The following is a 12,856-nucleotide window of genomic DNA, read 5'->3' as shown; positions in this document are numbered from 1 at the left end:
GGAAAAGACATGATTGGTTTGGGGAACTCCCGGTGAAGAAATTCCCTCCAACAATGCTGATTGGCAAATGCTTAGCAACCTATAATCTTAGAAAACTTCCTGAGGGCACTAAGAAGTTAAGTGGCGTGCCTAGGGTCACACAGCCAGTGTATGTCAGAAGGACTTGAATCCAAGTTTTCCAAGTATGAGGACAGCTCTCACCCTATGATGTCATACTGCGTGGTGACAATTAGCCCATTGTTACAGTCCTGTTAAAAAAAAGTATCCTATGAGCTAATTCCTATTAAAATGGTATTCACTGCTAATGTTTTAATGTCAACTGTCCTAGGATATTTGCATTTTAACAGGTTTACAGCATTTTAATTTAAAAGAATGAATTTCTGGTATAATGGAAAGTGACTTCTAGCTGGAGTCACATGTGCTGGCTTGGAATCTGTGCTTTACTGATTATAAACTATGTCTTTGGAGAAGTCATTTTATTTTCCTTGCCTTTTGTTTGCTTGTTTGTTAAAAGAAAATACAATAACTAACAGTTATATAAAGATTTAGAATTTTCAAAATAAAAAGCTTTAAATTTATTGTCTGCTTGATTCTCACAACAACCCTGTGAAGTGGATTCTATTATTGTCATCCTCCTTTTTAAAGGTGAGGAAACCCAGTCTGAGAAAGGTTAAATTACTTGTCAGGGTCATATAGTTAGCAAGTATCTGAGGCAGGTTTTGAAATCTAGTATTCTTGACTCTGAATCCATTTTTCTATCCACTACAGTCTGGGCATCTAGGTGGCTCAGTGCATGGAGTGCCTGGCCTGGAGTTAGGAAGATCTCAGTTCATATTTGGCCTCAGACGCTTACTAGCTGTGTGACCCTAGGCAAGTCACTTAACCCTGATTGTCTCATCTGTAAAATGTCTGACTTTTCATCTGTAAAATAAGCTGGAGAAGATAATGACAAACCACTCTAGTATCTTTGCCAAGAAAACCTTAAATGTAGTCACGAAGAGTTGGATGAATGAAATGACTAATGAAAATGACTGAACAACAACAACAATAGTCAGATGCCTATCATAGCTAATAGCATTAACTCATGTTTACATATCTACTTAAACAACTTCCTTGCTACACCCCTGTGTTAGTGTTATTCGTCACTTATTTGAGTTGATAAGACCTTAGCTCAAAAAAGATTATGACTTTCTGATGTTATATAGTAATTGTCATAGTTAAGATTAACCCTAGGTTACCTGAATCTTAATCTCCATCTACCTCAGTTTCCTCAATCATAAATTGGGAAATATAATAACATCTAACTCCCAGAGTTGTGAGGATCAAATTATATTTTTATAAAGCTCTCAACACACATAGTGTGCTATGTGCCTAGCACATAGTAGATGATTGATTAGTGCTGGTTTCCTTTCTTCTTATCCCTAAATACAGTCTTCTCTTGATGGGGAAGTGGTCTTAAATCAATTTAACAAAGTTTTATGAAGCATCTACAGTGTAAAATTCTTTTGGGAAGAGGAGTACAAAGATAAAAATTAAGCAGTCCCTAAAATCAAGAAACTCATATAATTATTACTTTTTTTTTTTACTTTTGGACTTAATTAGAGTAAGAACAGGATCATAAATGCAATCAGAAGTATCTCAGAAAGACATTCTTGTCATAGACTCAGTCCTTCCTGGAAATATGAAGCCCTGAATCTGGGGAAAAAATATCACAAGGTTCCATAAGACAACTGGTACTTGGGGAAGGGGATTCAGCTACACAAACCCATTATCAACTGCTTTCATACCATTTATTATATAGGATATAGATGGAGAGATTTAACTTCATTAAAGGAATTTCTTCAGGAAACCCAAACAATGCTCTCTTGGGTCTTATTTTTAGTCTAAAAAATCTAGACCACCTAAAGTCACAACTGTTAGCCAGCCTGTTTAAATATACCAACTTCTAGTAAAATTTCTCCCTCCTTAAATACCTTATGAAACATGCTGTTTCTACACATTGCCACAACAAAAGTCCCAAACAGCTCAGCTATGGTAGTTACATAGCTTTCCTACACCACAGTGCTAAACCAATTGCATTCCCTGTCCATGGTTCTGACAACGTCTTTGATAAGCGATAACACATACTGGGGATATTGATTTATTTTCTAAAAGAGGGAGGAGGTTCTTCCTGAATGATGCCCCCAAAGCATAGCACTTGTAACCTATTCTGCACCTTCTTTACATACAGCCCTAGACAATGCTTGTGGGTGGTCAGAATGACTCTTCCGAGGCCTTGAAAGATTTTTCAGTCACCATAGAAGTAGTTCATTATGATCAATAGATTGAATTTACTGAGGAAGGAAAGCAGACTAAGTTCTTTTATAAACATTTTCACTGAATCTACTGAAATATCTGCTGAAATAGAAAAAAAATACATAGAATTCTGCACTCCCTACTGAGTTCTGGTTAATTGAGGTGCTATTTTACCACATTAAGGGGAAAATTACTACAATTAAAGATGGACTGATGGGCACATTTCCTGAGCAGTAAATTAAACCCAATGTGGTGAGCAATGGCAGACTGAAATACTCCAAGGAGTGTTTTATTTGGGATTTTAAAATTGATTTGCAGGAAAATAATGAACTGCCAAATGTAACTATTATTTCTAATCTTAGAACTGCATGCACAGTGTGCCCTGTGTCTGAGCTATTGTCACTGCTGTAAATCTGGAACTAAACCATCCTGGAAACAAAAGATTCTGGCTTTGTGCTTGCCTGAGTACCGAGAGGTCCACATGGTCTAGGGACCACTTTGAGTAGACTTAGGGCCTACCAGCTGTTCCTTCATTTCTACCAACAGTGGCCTACCTGTTAAGAATATTTTAGGCACTCCGTTTTTTGTTTCAATCAAAACTGGTTGATCATAGTCAACATTTTTAAAATTAGTTTTGTTAATTAGTAAAATTAGTAAAACTAAAATATAAGACTTTGAAATATTCCTATGGAAATCTAATATCAAAAAAATTCTAATAGCAAGTCTTTTTAGTATATTGTATACATTTAGGATGTTGTGATCATGCCCACCAAGGGCAACATGGTGAAGCAGGAAGAGCCCTGAACTTTGAGTCAAAAGACCTGGGTTCAAATCCTGACTCACTTATTACTTCTGTGATCTTGGCCTAGATGTTTTCTCTTGGACTCAGTTTGTTCATGTGTATAATGACAAAACTAGAGCAATGCCATCTGTGGACCCCTTCCACCTCTATATCTCTGATCAAAGAACAAAAATATTCTACAAATGAAATCCATTTTGATCAGAACTTCATTAAATAACATAGCCAACAACTAGACAATAACAACTATTGTAATAATGGCTGAATTCTGTTGTTGAGGTCATATAACAGGATGGAACCTTTAGATGCCAACAAGGCCCAGTCCCTTTACTTTAACTAGTACTGTACCTAAACAATACCAGATAGATTGAGAAGAGGTCCTCTTTTTAAAGCATGGGAGCCAGAAAGATTTCCTCATGCCTTTGTCTCACCAGCCCCCAACCTCCAATTCATTGTCTTAGAAGCTTAATGGATAGAAAATACTCATAAGATGTCTTGAAAATACTGTAGACAGACCTGTAGGGAGAATAGATTTAGACATCTGCAGGTGGTACTTTCATCAGCTAACCCTGTCTATTCAGAGATCTGGGAAATAACAGTATATACAAATTTGCAGATTTTTTTGTCATGGATCTTTTGGTCAGCCTTTCTGCTCTAGGAGGCAGAAGTGAGTGGGTTTTACTTATTGGGCCCTCAGGAACTATGGTATCTGTACTAGGGATGGAAGCTTTGGACTTGCTCATGAGACAATATTGACTTCTAAATCTCCACTTCAGACAATTCATGTTGGCCTATTTCTTTCCAGATGCCCTTTTGAAAAAAAAAAGGGTACTAATCTGTTTATTCATTGTCTGTCTCAAGACACATTTTAGAAGCCTTCCAAGGCATTTAAATAAAAGATATTCAAATCCATTTCCTTATACCTTTCTCTGATGGGGCCACTTATTTTTAGAATTCATTCTAACAAATGCTTTGTTTAATAATTAATATCTTCAATTTTATTTTCCCTTATAATCACATAAAATGATTTGTGAATGTCAGTTAAAAATAATATTAAAAAAAAAAACCAACAACAACCAAGTCCTACTTTGTATTGTGTTAGGGGATAGGGCTTATGTCCTTCTAACAGAGTTGTTCTGGTGGGATTGGTGAAAGTTGGGACACAGTTCATGGTCAGGCTACTAGGCTATGATCAGAAACAAGGAGATCAATTTATTATGGAATATAAGGAAGGAAATAGAAAGTAAGGTCACGAATAAAGGAATTCAGAGTCATGAAGTTGTAGGTAGAGCTATAACCAGGTCACAGCCACTGGGACATAGTCCAGGATGTGAACCCTTAGAGACTCATCTACCAAAGGGGACCCACTTCTTTCTTAGAGTGGTCCAAAGACTATTATCTCTGCAGTTTTGGGCATGTGCTAGAACTCCACTGCTTGTCCTCCACCATCCAAGGTCTCATAACCATGTGAGTCTGTCTCTTCTTTCCCAAATCTCTTCTTTGAACCTATGCCTGTTTCCAGTGAATAGACAAAGCCAATCTCAGAGTACAGAGATAACCATAGTTGGACAGTCTTCTGCTGCTGGACTGTTGAGTAGTTCCATGCTCTAGGAGCTTCCACTCCCTAGTATCCTGAAGTCATTGATTACACCTTCTTCTCCTTGCCCCAGGTTCATGAATCCTTAATTATGCCTTTAGGAGTATGTTAAGCCTCGTTCTTTAGGTTTTTAGGTTAGGAGAAGGACAGAGAGACCCTGTCAGGTATTTAGACCACCATTAGAGAAGAGTGCATCTTCGCTTCATGTTTAAACCTGGCCCAATGAAAAGTGGATCTTATGTTGTCCTACCCAACTCGGTTAGTTCCACCAAAGGGCCATGACCCATAGCCTTGTGAGATAAGGAGACACATAATTATCTGATTTGTTTAGGCAGCTATGCAGTGCCTTGTGGAAAGAGTGCTGGGCCTGGAATCAGGTTTCAAATCCAGCCTCAAACACTTACTAACTGATCCTGGACAAGTTATAATCTCTGTCTGCCTCAGCTTTCTTATTTGTAAAACATTTTGAGAATAAAATGAGATATTTGTAAATTACTTTGCAAATCTTAAAACACTATACAAATGGTAACTATTATCAGATATTTTTGGGAAATGATAACTTGTGTTTATTATTAATCACGTTGCTATGTATTAGTTAGCAACACTTATTTTTCCATGTGGTCAGAGCCTCAGACTCATTCTATACTAAAGCTTCTTTATATCCTTGCATTCCAAATGGGTATCCATCTTAGTTGAATTTCTCCAGAATGTGACATGGGCTATGACATTCCCACAACCTGTACTTTATTTTCCTCACTGGGAAAATGAGAAGATTGAGCCAAATCACGGTATGTCAGAATCTCTGAATTGGAAGGGATCACAGAAGCCATCAAAAATGTCCAACCACTGACAAAAGAAGAATCTTCCCAAAACATGCCCAACAAATGATCATCCTGCCATTTACGAAGCCCTTTGGCATAGGAGAACTCATGTTTGGATGGCTATATTTATTAGGAAGTAATTTTTTTTCTTTTCCCTCCTTTTATTTTGGGGGCAACTGAGTGATTTATTCACTAGAGTGCTAGACTGGGAGATAGGAAGACCTGAATTCAAATCTTGTCTTAGACATTTACTAGCTAAATGATCCTGGTAAAATCACTGAACCTCTTTCAGTTCCAGTTTTCTCATCTGCAAAACTGTGATAATAATAGTGTGTTCTTTAAAGAGTTGCTATGAGGATCAAATGAGATAATATATATATATATATATAAGATGCTTTGGAAATCTTCAAGCACTATATAAATGTTAACTATTAAGCAAACAAATGAACAGCTCATCCTTGGTGGTGAGCATCCTCATAATGAGCTTCTTAGACCTTAACTATGCTGTTCATTGGGCAAAAGATGTACAGATCACCACCAGGACTTTACCTAATGTGTCTCCATTTTGGTAGGATCAATTTTTTTTTCAGCAAACCTACTTCAGATCCTTGATTGCTGATAGATAAACAAAATACATTTTTTTCATTCTCTAAGTTATTTCCCACTGTGTATATAGTATGATACTCTAGTAGCTATTATGCATTGAAAATTCCCATCTTTGTCCCATCCCATGCCCAAAGAACTTGAATGTCTTGTGTCCCTTTCTTTATTTGTCAAACTAAATGACAAAAAACAAAAAACAAGGAAACTTATTCCAGTGAACCATTAGAGGTGGCACTATTAATGATAGAATATGCCTGAAAGTGCTTGTGGTCTTAGAGATTTGCATCTTAACAGAGATGCCTTCAGTGTCTTACCTCAAGGAAATAGCCCTAATGGTGGCATTTCCAGGCACCATAGCAGGCCAGAAGGGCTGATGTATGGTGCATATGAGACCTTGGTCTACTTCTCTAATCATACCACTTAGGCACTTACTATATTTAGATAGGGGATCAGCCTTCAGGAGAGCAGGCTTCTAATTTAATCTGTCACTTCTTAGCTAAATGATCCTAGGCAATTCATTTTCCCAATCTCCTTCTTAGTTTCCTTACCTATAAGAAGGAGAAATAGGAGTAGATGACTTCTTAAGTCCCTAAGAGTCTTGCCATACTGTAATGTGATTCAGTCTTATGCAAAGGAGCTGTTTTGAAAGTTCAGAGCAGGGATGGAGGGAGTTTTACTCACATAAGAACTCCAGGGACCCTAGAATTAAGGTCCTTTTGTTCTCAAAAACAGTCAAGCTTTATATTTCCTAGTGAATTAAAATTCTCATCAAAATGCAGCATGGTATAGTAGATAGTGAGGCCTCCTTGGAGTCAGGAAGGCTTAGGTCCATGTTTCACCTGTGACCCATTCTGGCTTTAGGAATCTGGTGAATCCTACTAACATTCCAATATTACATTCCTTCTAATACTTTCTGCTACAGAAAAGGTGATGACATGCATCTATAGAAGGGCTTTCATTGTCTGGGAGTTCCCTGTATCAAGGAAATCAGAGCTCTAGTCCCTAAGCCTAGGCTATGATTATTATTAGTCAATATATATAAATGTCTGTTGGATTGAAATGAGGGTTTTGGACTCTGATGAAATTTTATTATTTCCTTTTAGCAGTCATAGATGATACTAGACAATCTGTCTGCTTACTGGGATGTCTTAAAGAATTCAAGATCTGCTGCTGAGTTTGGGTCTTGTCAAGATAAACAGTCTCAAGAGCCATTTATCTGCTTTCCTACATTTGTGGTTGTGAAGTTCAGTCAGTTGGTCAGTAAGCATTTTGCTAAGTGCTAGAGATAGAAATAAAGGCAAAAGACAGTCATTGACATCAAGGAGCTCATAATTTAATGAAATTGAAATGAGATATTTGTAAAGCTTAAAATGTTATATAAGTGTTGTTGCCTTCTTCTTCTTCATCTTCTTCTTCGTCCTCCTCCTCCTCCTCCTTCCTTATTATTATTATTATCTTACTATTTTCATCAAACATGATTAAAACTAGACAATCTGCCTACTTATTAGAATACTTTAAATAATTCAGGATATGCTGGCAAGTTTGGTCTTTGCCAAGATCCATGGTATTAAGAACCCTTTTTATTTGCCTCTATGTATCTGGCCCACCATTTCATGTACTTGAAAGAAACAGTCATCCAAAGAAAGCATTGGTATTAGATAACCTCAAAATACACGGAGATAGGGTGAGTTTCTAAATTTCACAATAGGACATTTTGGACTGTAGCATAAAAGGCTTATTTCAATTGCATCTTCTTTTTTTTCCCTCAAAGTGTATTTCTTCTTGATGTTTATCATGGACTTTTTATGGTGCTCTAAAGTGCTCTGGAGAAAATGGAGAGTGTTTTAATACTGCTGATTTACTCTTGCAGGTCCGCGGTAATTTCCTTACTGCCTAATTATAAGCCTTGGTTTAATTTACTCTACACATAATGTTTACTGATGCACATATGGTACCACATTTCAGAAAACTGTACCCAGAACAGGTATTCTTGTCAGGCCCAAGCACAGAAAATTTTGTGTAAATACGGTGAATTTCGCCCTCAGACTAGACAGCCACTACATGCAGTGTCTCTAAAATTATGCCTGAAAAAGAGAGTGTAATTATTTCTAACCACAACCCAAGGGAAAGAATAAAATGTTCTTACGTATTTTCTTGAAGAGGTTAATATTGATTAAAGAGTTAAATGTAAGAGGGGAAACAAAGTACCTTATCTCTCATCTACCACCCTGAAGAAGAGGGAGGAGAGGAGAGAAAGACATTCCAGGCCCATTTCTCAAAATCTCTTTGAAGAAAGATGTTGATTCAGGGAATATGAAATCATAAGACCTTTCAGTTGAAGGGATGTTAGGGGCCATCTATAGAAAAATTCTTCCCTCTTCGCCCTTCCCTCTCATGTCTCTTCAAATATATAAAGGCAACAACAAATAGAAACCACACACTCCCATCAACTTCCAGTTCTGACAGTCATTCCATGTGTGACGTTGCTCAGATTGGCACTTGATAAGTGTTTGTGAGAGAGGTTGGCACATTAGAAAGAGTGCTAAATTGTAGGCACAAGACTTGAGTTTGAATCCTGAGTCTATCACTTATATTCATATGTCCTTGGGCAAATCACTTAGTGACTCTGAACATCAATTTCCTCATCTTTAAAATGAATGCTTGGAGCAGACGACCTCTAAGATCCTTTCCATCTCAAGTCAATGATCTTATTTATTATCCATGGAAGTATATGGGCTGAAAAGGAATTGGCAAAAAAGGGGATGGAGACAAGCTGTAGAAGACCAAGTGTGGAGAGAAGGGAAACTCATATTGATATACAATTGGAATAGTTTATATCAGTTCATTCCTTCCTTGCTAAAGGTTTCAAGTATCATCATGAGGAACTAATATGGACATTTGTTTCAGCTTTAGTAAGAAGGACTCTTATTTATATGCACTATACTCAATAGCCAGGACAACTAGGTGATGAAGAGGATAGGAAGACTCTTCTTCCAGAGTTCAAATCCAACCTCAGATACTTACCAGCTGTGTGACCTTAGGAAAGTCACTTACCCTGTTTGTCTCAGTTTCCTCATCTGCAAAATGAACTGCAGAAGGAAATGGCAAACCACTCCAGTTTCTTTGCCAAGAAAACTTCAAATGGGGTCATGGAAAATCAGATATGCCTGAGATGGCTCAAAAGCAACAACAAATACTGAAAAGCTAAGAGCCTAGAAAGACACTATGAACTGTGCTCCTTTCTGTGAATACTATGCCCAAGGAACTGTCTGCTTGTGTTTGCCAGTGTTTCTTCTCTGGAGACTGGTCACTTGGGTTTATACCCAGGAACTTGTCGTATTTATGTATTCCTGGGGTTAATGAGATCCAAAAGAATGACCCTAACTAGTTTATACCTTTGTGGGCAGTAGGAGGTATCTTGAGAAGTTAGTGTTGCCCATTCAGATTGAAAAAAAAATTCTCCAGTGATAAAAACCTTGTAATAGACTAGGTGCTTCTGTGAAAACATAGCTCTGATGTACCTCCTTTTTAAATCTTTACGGAGGGCACTTGGAGAAAATTGAGAAACCCCATAATCTAGTCCAAATACATTCTCAACAGGGAAATCCTTTCTCCAACATCCCAGACAGATGACTGTCCAGCCTTTCAGTATTTGCAGTGATAGGAAGTTGAGTTAATTATTCAACTAGCCTTGCTTAGGTGATTGTTGTTTATAAGCTTCTTTACTAGTCACTGGTGATTTAAAAAGGCTTTACTGTCTAGTGTGGTGGGTAAACATGCATATGAATATCATGTTATACATTAGATTTGGCAAGTGCATAAGGATGATATAAAGTACTATGAAAATAGATGAATGCATGATCATTTCCTAGTAAGGGCATCAGGGAAGGCTCATTGGGTGAAGGTGACAATTAAATCATGTCTGCAAGGGAGGGTTAGGTCAGGGTTGGTGAACCTTCAACCTCGAGGCCACATGTGGCCTTCTAGGTCCTCAGGTGTGACCCTTTGACTGAATCCAAACTTCATAGAACAAATACCTGAAGGGATTTGAGGACCTAGAGGGCCACATGTGCCCTCAAGGCCACAGGATCCTCACATCTGGGTTAGCTGTTAACATAGAGAGATGTAAAGGGAAGGAACTCTAGTCATAGCAAAAGCCACATGAAAAGTTGCTGAGGTGTTAAGTACAAGTAGGTGGTGAGTTGCCTCATTTCTTCATAGCAGAGACAATATAATAGGGTGAGAAGGCTAAAAGAATTGGATCATAGATCCGCTAGAGGATAAATCATAGAGGATCACAGATCTGGATCAGGAAGAGGCTTGAGAAACCATCTATTTCAATGTCATCATTTTTGCAGATAAAGAAACTGAGTCCCAGACGGGGAGTTCTTTGCTTAAGCTTCCCATGATTGTACTTGGTACAGCTGGGTTAGGCAATGAGTTCAAGTCCTGTGGTCCTCAGTTGAACACTGTTTCCTCCGTGTCATCCTACCCACCAAGAACCACATAACAAAATCCCAGAATGTCAGACTAAGGAGTTTGGGTGGACCTAGGGGGAAATCATCAAAGGTTTTCAGGTGGTGAAGTAGCATATTCCTACCTGTGTGTGAGTGAGGAACTAAGAAATGTTAGTAGAATAGATCAGCATATGAAGAAACTAGAGACTGGAAAACATAGGAAAACTTCCTAACTTCGTAAGTTATTGCAGTAATCTGACTGAAAGGTGACTCCATCCTGAAACTGGACACTGGGAATGTTAAGGCAGGAATGGAGAAGATGGGAGAAATAGTAAGCTATACAATGGGAGAGGCAGTGGGATTTAGGGGAAAGAGGAAGGAGTTTGGAATCAGAGGAAGAATGTGATGGTACTCACTGCCTTTAATTATTTGAAGTATTTGTTAAAGGCAAGAGGGGCCAGACTTAGTTGGTTTTATCCTAGAAAAGAAACAAAAAAAAATAAGATTAAATGGGTAGAACCTACAGAGACAAATTTAGGTTTAATATTATGTGGTGTGTGTGTGTGTGTGTGTGTGTGTGTGTGTGTGTGTGTATTATTGAGAAAAGATTTGATGACAACTTATTCATATCGAAGAGGGAATGGCGTTCTTCTTCAATGTTTGCTTAAACTTGAAGCCACTTAGCTCCCTTTCTCCTCTTTAATTCTGTGACCTGACTTTGAATTCTGGCTCTGCTACTTGCCAGTTAGTACATTGGACAAACTATCACTTTTCTGTACCATAGTTTTCTTATATCTGTATGACTTCCTTTCCAGTTTTGAAGGCTATGATTATAACATCTCTATAGTCCCAGATGATGCAATAAAGTCACAGAACTTTGGTGACCAATTGGTTGTGTGAGATTAGGGAAGAGTAATAAATATTTCTGAGATTATGAACATGGGAGACTGTCTGGATGCTATCATTAACAGGAAAGTCAAAAAGAAATGCATGTTTCAGAGGACACATGAATTCTGATATGTTAAAGCAACTATTAATTGATAACTTTTGTTTTATATCAATTACATTTTCTAATATGTGCCTTCCCTTTTTCCCTCCCAAAGGTAAATTCTTTTTAGTAAATAATAAAGAGAAAAGGGGAAAATAGTTAAACAGAAATACCCAAAATATCATCAAAAAAGTCTAAAATTATATGCAGTGTTTCACACCTTTAGACTCCCACTTATGAAAAAAAAAAAGTAGGAAGAAGATACTTTCAATTGTGCATGTGTTGAGTTTGAGATGCTGGCGGGACATGTACCTGAAGTAGGAAGATTGCAATGAAAGTATGGATCCTATGAGAGCCCCTCAAGGGACTTATGTTCTATTGGAGAAAACAATATGTTAATTGTTATTTATTTAGTTGTGTACAACTCTTTGTGATGCCATGGACCATAGTACACCAGGCCTTTCTATCCACCACTATCTCCCAAAGTCTCTCCAAACTCATGTTCATTGCCTTCATGATACTATCTGTCCATTGCATCCTCTGCTGTCCCCTCCATCTTTTGTCTTCAGTCTTTCCCAATCTCAGAGTCTTTTCCAATGAGTCATGTATTCTCATTATGTGGTCAAAGTAATTAAGCTTCAACTTCAGTATTTACCTTTCCAAAGAGTAGTCTGAATTAATTTCAACAATATGTACAGAGATATGAAAATACAAAATATATACAGTATCAGAGCTATAGATATAAGTTTAGGAGGCACCCATATATAGTAAACATGTATATACAGCATAAATAAATATCATATCTAGGTACCCATATATAGTAGACAGAAAGGGAGAAAAAGAAAAAAACAGTGAGAAAAACAAAGTTAGAAAGATAGAATTAGATAGATAGGTAGATAGATAGATAGATGATTGATAGTAGCAGCTCTTGGAGCAAATGAGATTTCCAAGGTTAAGACTATAAAGAGGAAACAGAAAAAGTCTAATGGCATAGCCCATGGAATGTGTATTTTAAGGATGTGGGAATAACAAAGGCTGCCATTAGAGGAGAGATCTGAGGATACTATAATATCATGGAAGTCATGGGAGTGGAAAATATCTAGTCAAAGAATATGACCTACTGTGTTCAGTGCTACAGCGAGATCAAGGAAGATGATACCTGAATTCATTGAGACATCTTAGTGAGCAAGTAGATTTTCCATTTTCAAATATGTCTAGTAGTAGTAGTAGTAGTAGTAGTAGTAGTAGTAGTAGCAGTAGTAGCAGTAGCAGTAGTAGCAGTAGCAGTAGTAGCAG

General features: G+C 37.5%; 1 protein-coding gene across 1 annotated transcript in view; it reads left to right on the top strand.

The window, feature by feature from the left end:
• The window catches only part of CTNNA2 (catenin alpha 2), a 1,364,056-nt gene that overhangs the window by 993,001 nt on the left and 358,199 nt on the right, over window positions 1-12,856 (top strand). The gene's annotated exons all lie outside the window — the stretch shown is intronic.

Source organism: Vombatus ursinus, unplaced genomic scaffold (genome assembly GCF_900497805.2).
Source record: "Vombatus ursinus unplaced genomic scaffold, bare-nosed wombat genome assembly UNPS02015066.1, whole genome shotgun sequence".
Classification (NCBI taxonomy): domain Eukaryota; kingdom Metazoa; phylum Chordata; class Mammalia; order Diprotodontia; family Vombatidae; genus Vombatus; species Vombatus ursinus.
This window is presented reverse-complemented; position numbering and strand designations above follow the sequence as displayed.